The sequence below is a fragment of the Sorex araneus genome, chromosome 1, assembly GCF_027595985.1.
Source record: "Sorex araneus isolate mSorAra2 chromosome 1, mSorAra2.pri, whole genome shotgun sequence".
Classification (NCBI taxonomy): domain Eukaryota; kingdom Metazoa; phylum Chordata; class Mammalia; order Eulipotyphla; family Soricidae; genus Sorex; species Sorex araneus.
The window spans coordinates 369,479,275-369,493,820 of record NC_073302.1 but is presented as its reverse complement, the minus strand read 5'-3'; the positions used below and the strand labels follow the sequence as shown (position 1 = coordinate 369,493,820).

Below are 14,546 nucleotides of genomic sequence, written 5' to 3'. Positions count from 1 at the left end.
TCCAGTTTTGATGAAAACCAGACTGAAATTTTTTTTTTGATTTGGGACAATTTAACCTTTATAAAATAAAAATCTTTGCTCTTATGAAAGAAATATTTCTTCTATAATATTTTCTCAAGGTATATAATTTACATATTAGAGATGTTTTTTAAGTTCACAACTAGATATTTTATTGCCTTTCTGGTAGTTTCCGTTAGGTGGTTGATAATATGTACCTTACAGGTAATATTTCATCTTTTATAATTTTTATCAATTATCCTCCTCCATGGCTTTGATAATTATTACAAAAGAATGATATGTAATCCTGGAAATAGTGGGAATTTTGTCTTTATTTTTACCTAATGAGAATGCTTGTGATATTTCACTATTTGATTTTAGGCTAGCTTTGGTTTTAGTATATATTTCTAAGGAAATATCTATAAAATTACTTTTCAGCACCTATTGAGGTCATTATATGTGGTCTTCTCTTTAAATAATAATCAAATAGTAAAGATGGATTAATGAAGTATTACATTTTCATATTAAATATGTTTCCTTTGATTATGTTCTGAGACAGTCCTTACCAAAACTGAGGTCAGTTTTATGTTTATCTCTGTTGTCACATAATTCTTTGAATAGTATCACTTCTTTTAATCAGATTGAGATTGTGTTATTTACAATACTGCTGATGATGCATTTTATTCCAGCACCACACTCGACATTTTTTATTATCCTTTTTTAGTGTTTTCTTTGTTTTAAGCTAAAACTTATCTTGGATTTAGAACATTATTCTTTCCCCAACATCATAGGATTACTAATTGAATGATATCTCTTCATTAGTAAAATCAGTGAAAGTTAGTGGGTTTTTTCCATGCCTTTGCATTGTTTAATGCTAAGGAAGACTAGTGTATCTCTCTCAAACACTCCCAATCCTTAACATTGTCTCTCAGTTTGCTTCATGATGAAAAAAAGTTAACCACCAGCACCCTTCCCTAAGTGAGAACCAATATGGTGTAAGAATGGATCCTCTCAATCTTCATCTTCATCTTTGCCTCAGTGTATTTTTCTTTAAGCCATATAAGTTACCCTTAAATCCCTAAGATTTTTAAAATATAGACTTCTGGATTTTCTCTATTGCTTAAAAAACCATTACATTCACTAGCAAGTACTAAAGATGGGAGTTTGATGAGCTGATACCTCTCTTGCATATCATCCTAGTTGGGCATCTTGGGAAACTAAATGCATTACAAGGGTTAGTGAGCACACCTGGCAGGTCCAGGTAAATGATGTAAAGTTGCCACCCCATTACCCATGCTCGCCACCCCAAAGCAGTTCCCATTTGGACTACAGGGGCAGTGAGAACCTGTTGGCATTTAAAATGCAGCCCCTGAGTCCCACAGAGCAGTTCCCGCTAATGATGATCAGATGTGCGTCCTTGGGTTGCCTGAAATAACCCAGTCAATTAATGCCAAACACCTTCCTCCTTTGCCTCCATATATTTACATCTTTTCCTGCATAATTATTGTCTTGCAACCCAGAATATAGTACTTTCAGCCTTCAAACTTTCCTTTCTTGCCTTCCTAGTCTTCCCAATACCACATGACAAAACACACTTGATGTGTCTATCAGCCTCTGAGTCTTTCCCAAGAGTTTAGATGTCTATTGTTTCTCAGTCCCATGCTCACCCTCCCCTTCTCTCTCCTTGTCTGCCTCCCTAAATATATTTATATATCTAAAGGGCGGTCCAATTATTATTTAAAAAGTTTATTGTGGAGAATTTGAAAATAGAGAACTACATGAAGAAATAAATTCTGAGTAGTTATAGAACATCTAAGGACAATGACAGATAGTATATTGCTATATTTCCTTTCTGTTTTCTTTGTGCATATTAACTCATGCACAGCGCATGTTCAGAACCAAACTTGATTTAACATATTATGTTTCTGTTTGGGTTTGGGTTTTGTTTTAGGGCCACTCCCAGCAGTGCTTAGTGCTTACTCCTGGCTTGCACTCAGGAATTACTCTTGACAGTGTTCAGAGAACCATATGGGATATTGGGGTTCAAACCCGGGTTGGCTGCATGCAAGGCAAATGCTTTATGCACTGTACTATCTCTCCAGCCCCATTAACATCAACTTTCTTACCTCCCCCTTTTCAGATTAGAGGTAATCTGATATAGAAACAAATATCAAATGATTTCAAGAATTTGACACATTTGTATGTATTTTTTCTGAATAACCATTTGTAAAAAACCTTAAACCCATTTCTAAATTCCCTGCTAGTTAGAATCCGTTGTTGATTGATTGATAGGAGCTCTTCATATATTCAAATAATATTAATATACTCATAATGTCTTTCTTCATGTTGTAAGGTAACACTTTTTATAAATGCTCATCATTATGCTTTATTTACATAAATTTTTTAAAATTTATATTATTAAAAGTATAGGCGCTGGCCATCGAGATAGCACAATAGGTAGAGCGCTTGTTTGCGTGCATCTAAGCTGGGTTTAATCCCCAATACCACATATGGTTCCTTGAGTCTTGTCAGGAGTGATCCCTAAGTCCAGAGTTAGCAGTAAGCTCTGAGCACTACCGGGTTTATCCCCCAAACAATTCTGTGTCTTGAAGACTCACCTGCATCTCACCCTGTGTTGTATACTCTCAGCTTTCCTCTGAAGGAACCAGTTGTCTCTGGCTCTTGCTCCTCACACTTCTCTAAAGGAATTTTACTTCAGAAAAGATCAGAATTAAGGTACTTACAGGAAGTGTTTCAATACTCCATGGTTATGAAAGTATTATTCTGAATTTTCTTTAGTTTTCCATTATTAGATACAGTATAAGTAAGCTTTTCAAGTTTCCTCTCCCAAATTTTTCTAGTATAATTTATTGTATCATCTCTCACCCCTAATTTGAAATGTTACCTATCTCATATTGAATGCCTAAGTATACAATTCTATTTTGTAATATCTATTTCTATCACTGTCACTGTCACTGTCATCCCATTGCTCATCGATTTGCTCGAGCAGGCACCAATAACGTCTCCATTTTGAGACTTGTTACTGTTTTACTCCTGTATCAAATACAACACGGGTCACTTGCCAGGCTCTGCCGTGCACCACAATTGATTGGTCCCAGAAGACTGCCAGGAGTAATCCTTGAATGCAAGAGTCAGGAGTAGAACCTGAGCACAGCTGGTGTGGCTCAAAAAAAAGGACAAAGAATAAAATCTATTTCATGTATTTTTAAATGAAAACTTGTATTTTGAGAATTTTTTGTGGCCCATTTCCTTTAATAGATACAGATATTTAATATTTGTAACATGCATAGAACACCTGTCCTTTCCTCTCCCACAGCTTATAACATTTGTGTGATGATATTGCAGTATTTTATTTTAAAACATGAAACAATATGGATAGGTATTCTGTCTATTCAGATTAGAGGTGTGACAGGACCAATCTTCCCACTATTAAGAATTCAGTGAATTTAGGAGATAGACTGTTGTCTGGTCCCTCATACCATGTATCTCCTTATTATTCTCCTTTGTAGGGAGAGGGGCTGGAGCAATAGCACAGTGGTAGGGCATTCGCCTTACATGTGGCCAACCCGGGTTCGATTCCTCCGCCCCTCTCAGAAAGCCCGGCAAGCTACTGAGAGCATCTATTTCTATCATGTTCCTAAATATGTTCAGCTATGACTCTATAAATACACATTTTTTATTGTGACTTTATGGTTTATTATGAAGTTTAGTAGATCAATATCACCTTTTTATATTTATGTAGGATTTTGAAACTTTACATTCATAGAGATTCATCAAATCAATTTAACAATTAAAAAATTTTCAGTGAGAATGTGTAGGTTAATTTGGCAATGATTAATGTTTCCATTCACTCACAGATCCTGTCTTACCTATAAAATAAGACTTATTGGGGCTGGTGCAATAGCACAGCGGGTAGGGCTGAGCATTGCCGGGGGTAATTCCTGAGCGGAGAGCCAGGAGTAACCTCTGTGCATTGCCGAGTGTGACCCAAAAAGCAAAAAAATTAAAAAAAAAATTAAAAATTAAATAAAATAAGACTTATTTCCTCATGGTGTGAATCCTTTGTCAGTGTTCACTTTTGTCAATTTTTTTGACATCCTTATATATATATATATATATATTTTTTTTTTTTTTAATTACAAGTGAACTTTATAACCACTGTACCAGGTTTAACTAGCGTGGCTTATTATTACATTCATTAACAAATGAAATTTTTATGATGATTTATGTCCAGAAAGCTGAAGCACTTATTTGTTAAACATGTTTTTAATATGAAATGTTTTTAGTATATTAGATTGTATAGCAAATTGTATAAATTTTTCTCAGTATTTTATAGATTTTGATCTTGACAATTTTTTTTGCATCATACCTGGTGTTGCACAGGGATTACTCCTGGTTCATGCACTCAGGAATTACTCCTGGCAGTGCTTGGGGGACCATATGGGATGCTGGGAATCAAACCCGGGTCAGCCATGTGCAAGGCAAATGCCCTACCTGCTGTGCTATCACTCTAGCCCCTGATCTTGACAATTTTTTTTTTGATCTTGACAATTTTTTTAACTGATCATGGTGTTTGTATAAGATAGTCACTTAATGAAGGTAGAAGAAGGTATTTGATATTTTGCCGGACTGTATATTAAATTTTATATTAAAATTACCATCAGTTCCAATAGATTTTATAGTTTGTTCCTTGGACTTGCTGGTTTACAGTGAATTCATCTTGGAATCTTACTCACTTCTAATGATGATTATTTTTTCTGTCTAAAAATGGCAATAACTTTCTGATAATTTTAAACCTTTAAGCAACAATTTTGGTAATCTTTGTCATATTCTTTTATGTCTAATGTGAGTGCTTTAGCTTCCCCTCTTTAAGGGGCCTATTCTCTCATCATGGGTTTCCCTAATTTTCCTCTAGCCTATAGAGATTATGAGGTACATTTTTATCCCTTTGTTCAAGTTTCTATATTAAGTAAACTCCAGAGGAATTATCTTGTAGTTATTTTTCAGCCTTTACATGCTTTTAAATTTTTCTTAATTTTATGATAGTCTTCTTTCAAGCCCCAATAGCTCAGAGAGAACAGTATAGTGGGTAAAGCATGCAGTCAACCCAAGTTTGATCCCCAGAATACCATATGGTCCCCCAGTTCCCTCCAGGAGTGATCCCTGAGCACTGAACCAAGAATAAGTCCTGGGTACTACTAGGCATGTTCCTAAAACAAAAACAAACAAATATAAACAAACAAAAAAAACCTTGGAATTTCATCTTTGCATCAACACAAAGATGGTAAAGATCTCATTGAAAGTGAAGATGATCAAAAAGTGTCTCAGAGCAATTAAAACCTCTGTCTCCATTATTATACATTGTAAATAATTATTTAAGTCCAGAAATTAAGGACTTGATTCCAGCATAAAAGACATCATTTTAGATGAGATCAACTTTGCATTTGGAAAATCATGTTCTTGGGCTTTAGCAGGTAAGATACTTTTCCTTGTAGGTGGCCGACCCACATTCAGCCCCTGGCACCACATATGGTCCCTTTAGCCTGTACTCAGAGCCAGGAGTAAGCCCTGAACACCTCAAGATGGCACAAAAATGAGAAGAAAACCGTGGTTTTTGTTTCCTGAGGGGGAAGGGGCATACCTGAGGTTGTTCAGGCCTTCCTCCTGGCTCTGCACTCAGGAATCACTCCTGATAGGCTCAGGGAATGGTATGGGGTGCCAAGGCTGACAGCTGAGTGCAAGGCAAGCATCCTACCCACGGTACTATCACTCCAACTCTCCAAATAATTTTTTATTTCTTTTTGGGTCACACCTGGTGATGCACAGGAGTTACTCCTGGCTCTGCACTCAGGAATTACTCCTGGCAGTGCTCAGGGGATCATATGGGATGCTGGGAATTGAACCCAGGTCAGCCACGTGCAAGGCAAACGCCTTACCTGCTGTGCTATCGCTCCAGCCCCTCCAGCCCCTCCAAATAACATTTTTTAAGAAAATCATCCTCTTATTTTTTCCACTTTGCTTGTGTTTGGGATTTAGGATTTTCCTGCAAAATATGAAGTTGGTTCCACAGCTACTAGTGTGATTACACAGTGTCCACAGAGGTAGCCACTCCTTTACTGGCAGAGCACCATAGGTTATAAGCCCAAAGCATAGCATGACATAGTTGAGATGTGGTCCTTGCTAGGAGATAATCCAGCACTAATTTTCTGTTTATGAGGTTCTGAGGCTGCAGCCAAGCGTGGAAAGTAAACTTGTGTGTGGACAGTCCAGGGTGCTGGTAGCCAGCAGGGCAGAGATGAGGCCCCATCCCCCTGCCTGCAATTCTAGGCATGGACTTGCTCTTTGTGGGGGCTCCTCAGGCAATTTTATTGAAGTCCTTCATTGTTGAAGAAAAGGGGAAAGAAAGGGAAAGAATTGAACCCCCAATGTAAAATGTATCAATCTATAATGATCAGTAGTCACAAGGACAAAGTCATGGGAATAATTTTCATTGTGTCTCCTAAAAGGAGAATACCTTGTCGAAATATACTAGCTGCATATATGTTGAAAATACTATTGGACATTATAAAAATAATTGATATTATTATCAGATGGACAAGTGACCCAGAAAGATTTTTTAAATAATATTAAAATAGTTAAAATGGGTAATACTTTCTGTCCCAAACCCTCATTTTTAGAATTCTCTGTTTTGGCTCTCAGCTTTCCTGAAAACTCAGAGACTTTTGAGAATAAATGCAAAAATAAGTTTTGAATAGAAGCTTCTTAATATAAATATCTGGGAGGGCTACATCTATTTGAGAATAAGCTATATCATCTAGAAAAAATATTGAATTCTGAGTGATAGTAGCAATTCAAATTTTCATTATGAGAGGAAATGGACTGAGTTTATTCCTATCACTAACATTTGTTAGTGATATACAAATAAATATATAGTTACAAGGGGTTCTTCTCTAAAAGAAACAGAAATGTATTACAAAGCACAATGAAAATTGGGTTATTGCAAATGAATCATAACACCTGCGCAGAGAGAAAAAGAAAGAGAAAATAGAAAATTCTATGGTTTGGATTCCAAAAGCAAGTTCTTGACATCCAAATGTTAGAGCTGCAGCGACCATAGATGGTGATTTCAGGGTTTGCTTTTTTACATGTGAGAATTTGCTTTTAGAGAAGAGCACAGCTGTCTGAGGCATTTTTAACTTTATTTTTATAGTTGACTTTTCTTTCCAATTCACTGCTGGGAACTAACTTAAGCCAGTTTGGTCATTGCAGTTATTTGGAATTATTTTGAAAGGTGCATATATAAGTAACCTTCGGTATTTAGCAGTAGATGATACCTGTTGGGTGAAGAGGATTCTTCTCTCCAAGCCTCCAATTCAAGGTGTGTTTCAAGGAGAGGAAGTCTCAGACTGATATGCCCAAGAAAGACTGCACATGAGTTTTGAAACCGGCATTGGAAGTGTGTCGTAATCTAAATTCTATATTTGGAGCTAAGTAGTCCTTACTTGGAAGGTTTCTTGGGAGACAGTATTCTCTTGGCAAGACTTAGCGTATCTTCATCAATAAAAATTCTATTCATATTTTGTGGTGGCAGAGCCTGGCAAGCTACCCATGGCGTATTCATTATGCCAAAAACAGTAACAATAGTGGGCTTCATTCCCCTGGCCCTGAAGGTGACAGGGATGAACGGAGACGTTACTGGCACCCGATTGAGCAACTGAATGAGCAACGGGACAACAGTGATACAGTGATATTTCGTTGTGCCCACAGCTACCATCTTACTAAATTATAAAAAGTTGAAAGCTTATCTTCAAAGGTTAGGTTCAAAATAGGGTGTCCACTCATTACTTTTATCAACATAATAATGAAAGTCTTAGCCAGAATAATCAGACAAGAAATAAAAGGTATCCAAATGGGAAAGGATGGTTATGATATGATCTTATTAATACAAAACCTTAAACAGTCCACCCCCCAATCCTATTAGAATTAGAAAATTCAGTAAAATTACATGATACACTCACCACCACCAAATGCACAAAGACAAGTATGTGTCCCTGCTAAGAGTGAGCTGCTAGAAGGAAAATGTGGGAAAGCATTGTAAAGAATTAAATACTTGGGAATAAATTTAAGGATAGAAAAGTGCTATAAAGTGACAGCTAGGCATCCATGCCTCTGGGCAGACTCCACCATCTAGGGACGAAGTTCACCAAGAAATTGGCCTGCCGAAAAAAAAAAAATGTAGGTATGCAGGTCTTCATGACTGAAGTCAGACTTTCTCGATGTCAGGATGGGCTACCTCTCCTTCTTCCCTCCACAAACTACCTCTGGCCCACCATGGAAACTCCTCTACCTGCCCTGCTCTAGAGACTCATAAATAAATCTCAGAAGAGATCAACCAGCCATCAAAAGTATTTGGACACCCATTTATGGCTGAGATGATCAGAAGGAGTGGGTCAGCCCAGTACCTGTCCAAATAGAATTGCAACTGATCGCTTCTATGCTCCTAAATCACTACCTTGCTTCTCACTGGATTCCATTATCTTGGGACAAAGTTCCCAAGATGATGATGAAGTTCCCCAAATTTTAAGCTATTGACTCAAGAAGTGAAACCTCTGGAAAAGAACTGAGTGCTCAAAGTAGGTAAAGGGACACATATATTTGTATTGAAAAGTATAAAGCCCAACAGGAAAGAGAAAGAAGAAAAGTGCCTGCCATAGAGGCAAGCTGGGGGTGTGGGGGATGGTGGTGGTGGAAGGGAAGCTGGGGACATTGGTGGTGGTAAATGTACACTGGTAAAGGGACGGGTGTTGGAACATTGTATGACTGAAGCCCAATCATGAACAATGTTGTAACTTTGTTTCTCACTGTGATTCAATTTAAAAAACAAAAAACATTGACATCTATAAGAAACTGAAGAAAACTTGAAACAGAAAATCTAGACTCTGCTTATGGATTAAAATACTATTATAATGTACATTTGATTAAAAATGTGCATTGCAACAGTCTTAAGATTCAGAGCAACTTACAAAATTTTTAATAGAAAATACAGCACTAAAATTTCTGTGGAACCATAAAAGATCCCAAATCACTAGAACAATCTTAAGTGGAACTAAAATCATAATTTCTGATTTCAAAGTATGCTACAAAGCTATCCTCATCAAAACTCACAATGTTTAAATTTAAAATTTGCGTAGATTAATGGAAAAGAAGGCCCTCAAATAAGTATGAGTATAAAATAAGTTAATTTTTACAGAGGAACCAAGAACATACAATGGGCAAAGATAGTCTCTTTAATAAATCAGTCTTTAAGTAAAAGTATAAAGTAAGTTAATTTTTACAGAGGAACCAAGAACATACAATGGGCAAGGATAGTCTCTTTAATAAATCAGTCTTGGAAAAACTGGATAACTATGTGCAAAGCAATGAAAATGGGCTCCTGTCTTACTGTAGCACTGCCGTCCTGTTGCTCAAGCGGGCACCAATAACGTCTCCATTGTGACACTTGTTACTGTTTTTGGCATATCGAATACACCACAGGGAGCTTGCCAGGCTCTGGCATGCGGGCAGATACTCTCGGTAGTTTGTCGGGCTCTCTGAGAGGGATGGAGGAATCAAACCCGGGTCAGCCACGTGCAAGGCAAACACCCTACCCGCTGTGCAATTCAGCTCAAGTTGTTTAAATACTTGAATAACCTGAAGCACTAAAGCTCCTAAAGAAAATATGGGGTTAAGATTAACATCTGACACTGAGTTTTTTAATTTAGCACCAAAAGCCGAGACAACAAGAGCAAAGTTTAACAACTGGGACTGTATTAAACTGAATAGCTGCTTTCCAGCAAAGAAAACTATCAACAAAATGGAAAACAAAATAGAAACAAGTAGAAAATATTTGCAAACCACATGCTCAGTGAGTGGTAAACACCAACATGTGCATGGAACTCCTGCAATTCAGTAGGAAAAAAACAACAACTCTAGTGAAAAATGGTAAAAGCATCTGCTCTTTTTCCCAAAGAAAACATTCAAATAACCAACAGGTAGTTGAAAAGGTACTCTGAAGATCACTAATCATCAGGGAAATTACAATAAAAACCATTATGAGTTAGAATCATTGTTTTATATATATATATGTATATATATATATGCTTAAATATAGACCCTAAAAGATAAAAACATCAAGCTCATAGAAGCATAGAAACAAAAGTATTTTCTAGGGTGTCATTGGTGGGAGATATAACAGAGTATATGAGTACAATATATAAGCTTTAGTATATAATGAAAGTTTATATATAGATTTTGTATATATACTTATGTGTATATGCTTTTGTACATATACTTATATGTGTATATGCTGCAAGCTTATCTGTAGTATATATATATGTGTGTGTATATAAGCTTTCAGTATACTATATAAGTTTTCAGTTATAAGAGAAATTAGATCTAGGGGCTGGAGTGGTAGCATAGTGGGTAGGGTGTTTGCCTTGCATGCCACTGACCCGGGTTCGATTCCCAGCATCCCATATGGTCCCCTGAGCACCGCCAGGAGTAATTCCTGAGTGCAGAGCCAGGAGTAACCCCTGTGCATTGCCAGGTGTGACCCAAAAAGAAAAAAAAAAAAGAGAAATTAGGTCTAGGGGACAATTTGTAAAATCTGAGTTTTACAGAGAGTAGAATTTAGGTTTTTCTATTGAGAAAAGTAAGGTAGCTCTGTAGCACTGTCATACCCTTGTTCATCAATTTGCTCGAGCAGGCACCAGTAACGTCTCCATTGTGAGACTTGTTACTGTTTTTGGCATATCGAATACACCACGGAGAGCTTGCCAGGTTCTGCCGTGCTGGCGGGATACTCTCCCTAGCTTGCTGAGCTTGCCGAGCTCTCCGAGAGGGACGGAGGAATCAAACTTGGGTCGGCTATGTGCAAGGCAAATACCCTACCTGCTGTGCTATTGCTCCAGTCCATTGAAAAAAATAAGGTAAAGATACAAATACACAGAGACACAGAAAGACAGACACAAATATAGTGCCAGACATCATGCTCACTGCTCACTGGGGGAAGACTTTCCCTGTATCTATATGCATAAAAGCACCATACTATACATACATTTAACGTCTTGTGATTTTGTCCACATTATGCCTTAGTGAAGCTGACAAAAATTTACATAACAGTCTCAGACCTTTTATAAAGTCATTTGTCTTTTTATAAATATTTTGCTGATTAATCTCTCATTAGAGAAAATAAGAGTAAAAGAAAATAACACAGTGCTCCAGGATAATTTTTTTTCCCCACAGTAATGTTTCTTGTGGCAACTTGAGTTTGTTTTAAGTTAAAAAGTTGGAAACTATTTTAGAAAAAACAAAATGACTGACATATTCCCAACAATCCTCAGGTGAGACAATTACTGAGAAAAATATCAGGAGAAAAATCTGTGCTAGATTTCTAGCAAAACTAGGAATTACTGTGCAGTAAATGGGGTTTGATGATTGCAGCTCTCATAGCTGGTATGTTTCTATCCTTTCCCTTAGAGGAAGTATACCGATAATTATATTCCTCTCATTTCATTCCCATGGTCTATTTTAGGTGATAGAATTTAATGTAGTGACAAGTCTCTAATTAATTTTAAATTCTCTTACATCTTTCATTTTACTCTGTATGTAGGTTCAGATTTTGTATTTCACCCAATACAGACACACTGATAATGTCAATGATTCATTTCAGTATTTTCATAGAACACATAAAAGCATTATGTTACACTTGTGGGTGTCAGAATTACCTGAAATCTTCAAGAAAGTACAGATCGACAAGTCCCAGCCTAAGGGTTTCTATTCCTGGGGTATGGAGAGGCTCCAACAACTTCAGAGAACCCTTTGGGCACCACTGTTCTCTTGCCACCACCACCCATCCCCAGAGGAAATCTCGAGGGGCACAGTGGAATCCTTATTTACATATAGCAACATAGTAACGCATCTTCAACTATGATGGTATAGAAAAGAAAAATATTTCTGTACATAATCATCCTATATGATCTTTCTATAAATAAAGGCATATTGTTAACTCTAAGAAAGTCTTTTTTTCATGAGTCTAAATACACGCAGTTCAGATATACTGTTTTCTATCACACAGTGTATGCCAACCTATGCCAACACCCAATGAAGAAATATAACAGTAGAAGTTGTAGAAATATGTAGAATCAGATAAAAGATTCTATTTTTCATCTGTCTTTGCTGCAGTTATGTGTCAGTGAAGTTTTCCAAAGTTGTCATCACCAGGAAAGAAGTTGGGTGTTAGAAACCAACTTCCAGGGCACAAGAGAGAAATAGTCAAGTGAAAGGAGAAAAGAAGGTTGATAAGAGAATCTGAAAACTGAGACACAAGTGAGAATTATGCATTGTAACTGCAGCTTGTTAATGTAGCAAGCAACATTACAGCAATCATTCAGTTTATAACTAGAATCTTGAATATGATGAATACATGATCAGTCAGCTAGTGCATCATTAAAAAGTATTTGTGATTTTAGCATTTATCTCCCAAATTGTTTTCAGTTTCTAGTACAAAAAATTAAGATAGTGAAAGCACCTGATAAATTCGTTTATATGTGCAGCATATTTTCATCATGTGAATTTTTATTAAGATAAATTCATTTTATTTCAAGTAAAAGGGCAGAGGCACACATCTCGGTTTGAGATGCTGGCAAATCCTGAAGATTGAAGATGGAGAAATATACCACATATGCCTATCCAAAGACTGACATTTTTAAATGCTGTAGGGGAAACGTTCTTTGAAAAAAAACACTATTTCATTGGTTGTCTGAGCGCACAGCGTCAACAGCAATGCGTTGTTATATATCAGCTAGTCAGAACCATCACTCAAATCAAGACTCTGGTTCTCAGACCTAATCAAGACTCTGGTTCTCAGACCTAACCCTGTTGCCCTCACTCCTTGGGTGCCCTCAGCTCTGCAGGAACTTAGGGGGCCTGGAGGAGGCTTAAAAGATGTTTCCATTTGCACTCACACTTAGCACACACAGGGCAACTCCATGACCAAAACTCCTGTGACAGTTAGACATACCCAGAAGGCTGGAGGACAGACAGTGAAGGCTGCCTTTGCCCGCAGGAAGCCCAGGTTGAGTTTCCAAGCATTGCCAAGAGTGATTCCAGAGCACCAAGGTGGGAGTACCAACAGGTGTGATCCAAAAACCAAATGGAGGAGGGGAAAAAGCAGGAGTGATCCAAAACTCAAAAGGGAAAAAAAGTAGCGAAAAAGAACTTTCAGACTTGCTTTGAGTCCTGAGGTTCGCTTCCTCCAAAGCAAAGCCACAGAGTCAGAGACACACTCAGGCACTCATGACAGACCCCAGAGGAATGTCAGATTGAAACTGTTAAGGAACGAAGTGAGCCTTCCATATGGTCAAACACTGCAGGTTTTTAAAGTATCTTACACAGTTTTATTGAGCTGGTGGGTAAAAGAATGGAAGGAAGGGGAAGTGAGGGGTACTGGTATTCTTTTGTCATTTTTTAATATATTATTGTGTAATGGGAAAATCTAATTTTCCACCATTGATAATGATCAACAGTGTTTTTAAAGATGAGAAGCAAACATAAAAAAACTATGGTACATATGCACAGCGGAATGTTACTTAGCCATAAGAAAAGGTAAAGTCATGAACTTTGCTGCTCCATGGAGGAACCTGGAGAGTTATGATCACACAGAATGATCTCTCATGTGGAATATAAAGAAACATAGTGACAGAATAACAAATACCCAAAGACAATGGAAACTCTTCTTTTTGGAACTTCACTTCTTGGAATATAACTCAATTTTTTTACCTACACCTGATGATGCTCACAGGTCACTCCTGGCAGTGCTTGTAGGACCATCTGTGGTTTCAGGGATCAAACCTGAAACATGCAAGACAAGTGCCTTTACCTGTTGTACTGTCTCTCCAGCCAAAGAAACCAAAACTGTTTGTGGTGTTGGAACATTGTATGCATAAAACCCTTATTAATAGCATTGTAAATCAAGAAAACATTGATATGTCCATGGCTGCGTCTGAGTTGGATCTTACACTTACTTTTATTCTTCCTTGATTAGGCTCCTTTTCCTTAAGTAAGTTTCTGTTTTTAAAAAACTTTAGTTGAGCCTGTCAAGCTACTGAGAGTATCCCGCCCGCACGGCAGAGCCTGGCAAGTTACCCATGGTGTATTTGATATGCCAAAAAACAGTAACAAGTCGCACAATGGAGACGTTACTGGTGCCCACTGGAGCAAATTGATGAACAATGGGAGGACAGAGCTACAGTGCAGTGATACCATGAAGTTACAAAGTTATTCATGATTGGCATGCATTGTTTCAACATATCTCTTCACCAGTGCCCTTCTGCACTGCCATTTTCCTCCCACCCACCAGTCTACTTCTATGAGACACTGTATATATGTATATAAGTAATGTATTTATGTATATACATATATAAAAACAGATATACATACATACATTTTTCACTGTGGTTTACAGTACCGTTGCTGATAGGGTTTTATCC

At 37.3% G+C, this 14,546-nt stretch overlaps 1 protein-coding gene across 1 annotated transcript in view; it reads left to right on the top strand.

Moving 5' to 3' along the window:
* Positions 1 to 14,546, top strand: part of DNAH11 (dynein axonemal heavy chain 11) — a 323,685-nt gene that overhangs the window by 204,263 nt on the left and 104,876 nt on the right. The window lies entirely within an intron of this gene.